We start from the raw sequence: 6,184 nt of genomic DNA, 5'->3' as shown, positions 1-6,184 counted from the left end.
AACTAAAAAGTAAATGATACATGTTAATAACATATAAGTTATGTAGATCTATTTTCAACCAAAAATGTTCCTGATAAAAAAAAAAGTTGATACCACCTATAATATGCGGTTTCAAAGTTTCCTATGATAACTAATATTACAATTTAATTTGAAATGTAGTAAGACTGAACTTAGTTAGAAAGAAGTGTAGGATTGTTATTTCAATTTAATTATTAAACAGGTTCAACTTTTTAAAATAAAATATTCTTTCTGAAAAAGGTATTATAATGTTAAACTATAAAAATTAAATATAATATATAAATATTTTTTCTGTTTCGCATTATTCATGTATTATAATGTTAAACTATAAAAGAATTATTATATAATTAATAAAATAGAACCATCAACAAAATAAAGAAAATAAAAGTTTTCATAATAGTTATACAAAAATAATTATAAATAAAATAAGTTTGTGGCTTTATTATAAGACGGTGATAGAAAATTTCATTTTTCTACTAGCTAACTTAATTTAATTTTTGTATTGATACTATTTCTTTATTACAGCACCCTTGCATAATAGCTTAATAAATTATATATTAGAGTTTTAATTTAAAATAATTTTATTCAATTTTCTATGTGTATATGTATTCAGTTTTAAAAAATTGATATAAATACATACGTCTAACTAGACAATATCTAACTCAAATCTGCCGTTTCTGCCGTTTCTAAGTTTCCTATGATAACTATAATACTACAATTATTAAAAGAGATATTGTATATAAAAGAAGGAAATAAGAGACAACTAAAATCAACTATCAATATTATCTTAAATATAATTATAATATTAACTATATACACACAAAGTTTTATATTTCTAAAAGTGATATTACACTAGATAAAAACATAATATTTTCAGCTATACTGAATTCATATGAACATCCTTATCCCTAACTTCGTAAAAATAATAATTATAAATAAGAAAAGCAACATACAAATACACATATAAAAGAAGATTCAATCTAAAGCCAGACTCTCCTCCATAAAAAAACAAATATACCACTTTTATCATTTTTATGTAAATAAGTAAGTTTAAATATAAGCAAGTTTAATAAAATATGTTTCTTCTGTTAGAAAATTATCATATACTTCACTTTTTAATATATTTATAGATTTATAAACTTTAGGGACATTAAAAATTTTATTTAGAGTACTGTACCTAAGAATATTAATCATCTATTTGAATTATATAAGAAGACATCATTCCAACTCAGCAGCTGTTGCTTGATATGTGTATATTTGCAAAATAATTATTGACAACGCATCAGGTTATTTGGCTTTTCAATGAATATTGAGTTTTTTGAAAACTTTTTTTTCCTCTTCTATAAACCAATGAGCTGCTGGGACATAAATGACTAAATAAGGTAAATGACTAACGTATCCTTTAATCCATTATGAGAAATGTTTTTCACTATATGATGACAAATTATTATAAAAATTAATATGAGAATTAAATATAATATATATAAATACTTTTTGCTATTTCGCATTATTTATGTATTATAATGTTAAACTATAAAATAATTGTTATATAATTAATAAAATAAAACCATCAACAAAATAAAGAAAATAAAAGTTTTCATAATAGTTATACAAAAATAATTATAAATAAAATAAGTTTGTGGTTTTATTATAAGACGCTGATAAAAAATTTAATTTTTCTACTTGCTAAATTTAATTTTTCTATTGATACTATTTCTTTATTACAGCAACCTTGCATAATATATTAATTAAATTAATATATTAGAGTTTTAATTTAAAATGATTTTATTCAATTTTCTATGTGTATATGTATTCACTTTTAAACAATTGATATAAGTACATACGTCTAACCAGACAATATCTACTTCTCCAAACAAGACACCTTCACGTCTCTCACCCATGCAAAACACAACCCCCGAGACTCTCCACTATAACCAGCCCACACAATTTATGTATTATGATTTTTCAAAATGAAAAGTTTAAAACATTATAAATAATTAAATTTAATATATATAATTTAATTAAATTAATTGATTACCTAAGAAAAAAAAAGATAATTATACATAAATATTCTCTACAAATTGTTAAATATTCACTACTGAAGAAGCGCGATTTACAAACGGCAATTTACCGAAGGTTTTGAAGCCCTCGGTATTGAGATAATTACCGAAGGCTTGTAAGCCGTCGGTATCGTCCTGGCTAATTTAAGTCTGAAATTGGGTTTTTTATTTCCCCAATTTAATTTTCTTCAGCTTCGTCGCTTTCGTCCATCTCATCCCTTTCTTCACACACTTCCCTCCCTTTCTTCAAGCTCTGTCAGTTTCTCGGTTAGTCACCGGTGGTGGTCCGTCACGGTGGTGAGTGGTGCGTTGATCGGTCTTTGTTGACGGTGCGTGGTGGTTTTGGGAGTGTTGGGCTAGGGTTCGTCGTCGGTCCGCTGCTTCGTTGAGGGTTGGTAGTGTGGAGGTTGAGGGACTTTGTTGGAGGGGCAGTTGTGGGCTTCTGTCGCTGTCGTGCTCGTGAAGCGGTATCTTGGTAGCGGTAAGTTCCACAGAATTTCATTCACACTGTCATGTTCATATTGCTGAACCCTAGAGTGTTGCTGCCTTCATCTACTTTTCATTCACTTGTTAGTATATGATTGAAGGAACTTGGTTGAGGGACTTGGCTGGAGTGGCTGTTGTGGGGTTGTGTCGCTGTCGTGGTGTACAAAGGTTGCCATCGTCAAGGGCTATCTCGGTTGAGGTATGTTGTGCGTTTAAAAATTCATTATGAGTTACAATGTTCTTCAATCTGTTTGATGTTAGTGTATGATGTTGTTTGATTGAGAAAGATTGGTTTTCAATTGGAATGAGGGGCTTCTCATTGGCATGCCAGTGAGAAGGTTTAAATAACCTTAATCGTAGTTTAGGGAAAATAAAAGCAAACGAGGTGGTGAAGATTGAGTTGCGTTTGCTTCTAATGCCTGCAAGTGTGTGCTCTAAGTACGCCAAACTTCAACTATGAACCTTTCAACCTCTAACTTCCCCTTGATTTGTTTCCAATCAACGTACAGATACTTAGCTTCTCCCTTGTGATTCTGCACAAGATTTTGTGTATCAAAGTACCAATATGTCTCCCAATTGTGATGAACATGATCTCTGAGATGAGGATATCCTTGGTACAAGTATTTCAATGGATTGAAAATAGGAACTTCTCTCTCAACTTTATGCAAAAATCTGCTTCCATGTCTGTAATCTGCAGGATTGTACAGTGGAGACTATTTCTTTGACATCAAATTTGCTCGGAGACACTTGTCTATAACCTTAGCCTCCTCCTTCAACATTTCTCTCATCTCTTTAATATTTCTCCGAACTTTGTAAGATCGTGTCGACCCATTGGAATTGCCAGGGACAGGGACTTTTTTATATGTATATGGAATTCTATTGCTCTCAAAGCATAAATTTGTAGTTGTTTTTGAGTCAAAACCTTTCCTTTTTTCAGCATCAGACAGACACATATATGCCTACAACAAAAATCCAATTAGCGTTTAATTAACTTCTTTACTCAAGAACACTGTGTGTCAGAAACTCACCTCAGATATAAGTTTGAAAGCAATTTCAGCCTTTGGATGTTTGTTCTTGTCCGGATGAAGTTGCAGGGCTGAATCAAAAGCAACAGTTCTTGTTATACAAAGAAAGAAACCATGAAAAAAATGAAGAAAAAAAGGAGTTAAGCCTACCAAGTTTACGGTATTGCTGGCGGATGGTGAGCAACCCTGCATTTTCTTCCACCTATGAGAACCCAATATGGAGAGATTAATTAGCATGATCATATAAAAGAAGAGAGAAAAGTGGTAGTATAGTATGTATGAAATACTCACTCCAAGAATGCAATACCAATCTATGAAAGGTGGCTTAGCAGGGTTTGAGAGAAGTGTATGAATACAGCCAAGTGACCTCAACAGTATGAATAGTAGGGTTAAAGTTTTAATTTTACAAAATTAGGTCAAAGGCTAAGTTTAGAAGAGACCTCAACAGCTAAAGCATAAGAACCGTGGTGAAAACTTAGAAACCCATATTAGCAATATAGCTATGATGAAAATATATATAGGTCCCTACCCTTATATGAAACTTCTGGTTGTAGGTAGATGTCTATATTGCTTTTTACTGTTTGATTAATTTGAGAAATGAGACTTACTAAATGATAAATAAAAACCCTATTGAAGAGATTTATAAATTTTTAAATTTTTAACTTAAACTAGCAACAACAAAAGTTTATAAAAGTAGCACCTTTATAAAAATTTACAAAAATTGTGGTGGACCTTACTCATATTTTTGAATTTCTTTGGAATGTGAACTCGATTACTAGGTCCTAAGATAAGATAAAAGTAAATGTTGTTCGTTGTAATTTGATCTAATATCACAGAAATAGGAGGCAATTGCCTGCTGAAGAGTAGCTATAGTAATTGTAGCTGACCATGCGTTTCACCTTCTCAATCTGAGGTTGAGGCCTCCTGTCTTAGACCCTTCCCTTTAGGTTCAGTCACTTTCGTGTGATTTTCGCCAGGGGTGTAGTGACAATGTGTAGGTGATTGGGTAGAGTTGTTGGATTAGAGGCCAGGAATATTGCCTCCCGAGAATAATGAGAGAAAAGAGAGTGGAAAGAGAGAAAAAGTATAAAAAAAATGCTACATAAAAGACTAACCAGGTGGCTTGATTTGAGGCTCATCCTCGCGTTCCTTGGGAGGTGTTTGCTCCTGTTGTTGTGCAGCAGATGCCTTCAGCTATTCCTCTGTAATTTTAAGATATTCCTCAGAGCTATATGCATTCTTAGGATCTGGCGTTCATCAAAGATATAAATGGGAAATCATGACAAACCAATGTCATCACAATAGGCACAAATAGTCACCAAAACCACTTAGCTTTCTGACTTGGCAGCTGATAATTGCAAAAAGAAAAAGAAAAGCAAGTAAAAGTAATTTGGAGAAATGACTACTATGTATATTAAGACAATGCTTTATGAAATAAGAAAAAAGTCCCCTTATATATATATATATATATAATACATAAATGTTTACATAAAAAGTTTAACATTTTTAATAACCAGCACATATCCGTAATTGACAAAGTCAGTAAAAAGTAACATTTTGAATACTGGTATGATAACTCTTCAGCGAGGTTAATTCAAGTATTTAACACATGGGAGAAGCAATTACAATACATAATTAAAAATTCAAAGGAAGGGAATAAGTACCATGAGAATCAATAATGCCATCTTCAATAAGGTTTGGGATGCAGGCAACACAAGCCAAAGAAGTTGCAGATGATGGACAGAGAAGAGCCCCTTTGGTTCCCATTTTATTTCCTACTTCCAAACCCCAACCCATATTTATGGTAACAATTATACATGTTATCTTGTTCCCAACATCGGAGGCATCAATGTCTTGTATGAGCTTTAGAAGCAGAGCAGGCATGGTGCTTTTCATTGAAACAAAAAGTTTGGCCACATCGCTTCTGTCATCCTGAGGGTCCAAACCATCAGGAAGAGTCACCATCTTTACCAGTGCCTCCTCCTTGTTGTCACAACCAGCAGTATTGGCTCGTTTGTGGCTGAACTCTGTGTGGACAAAAGTGACCTTGCAACCATGTTTGGCCAAAAGAAGAGAAAACTACATGAGGGGGTTCACATGTCCTTGAATAGGCAATGGTAAACAAAGAAAGTGAGGGATGTCCATTTTGGTGAATCAATAGGTAGAAACAATAGAACAATTGGGAAGACTCGAATCAATTGTAGGAACGAAATGTGTGTTTGTGTTGTTTGTGTGTATGATGCTTTTGCCTTATATATATAGTTATTAAAGTCCATACAGGCAACTGATGTATCTCGTACAATTCAAAGTTGATGGGTTTGGTCAACTGAATTTCTGGAATTAGAATAATAATCTTCCTCATGGTTTCTATACAAGAGAGAGAATGACTAAAATAAATAATATGTAAGAAGAAGAGATTAAAATAATAATGTTATTGAAAATATTGTAAACAAATTAATGAGAACAATGTAACTTATGTTTTAAAAAAAGTCCAGGTTAAATTTATCATTTAAATAAATCAGTTAAATTGTTGAATTTAATTGAGAAATAGAAAATTGAAATTAAAATTTTCTTTCGTTATGAGAAAAGGAACAT

At 31.9% G+C, this 6,184-nt stretch overlaps 2 pseudogenes; both read right to left on the bottom strand.

The window, feature by feature from the left end:
• Window positions 1-2,971: 2,971 nt before the first annotated feature.
• On the bottom strand, window positions 2,972-4,479 carry LOC148200491 (uncharacterized; annotated as a pseudogene).
• A 703-nt stretch (window positions 4,480-5,182) lies between these two features.
• On the bottom strand, window positions 5,183-5,996 carry LOC148200490 (UDP-glycosyltransferase 83A1-like; annotated as a pseudogene).
• Between the last annotated feature and the right edge of the window lie 188 nt (window positions 5,997-6,184).

The sequence above is a fragment of the Vigna umbellata genome, chromosome 4 (assembly GCF_029865625.1).
Source record: "Vigna umbellata cultivar VRB3 chromosome 4, Vumbellata_1.0, whole genome shotgun sequence".
NCBI classification, from domain to species: domain Eukaryota; kingdom Viridiplantae; phylum Streptophyta; class Magnoliopsida; order Fabales; family Fabaceae; genus Vigna; species Vigna umbellata.
This window is presented reverse-complemented; position numbering and strand designations above follow the sequence as displayed.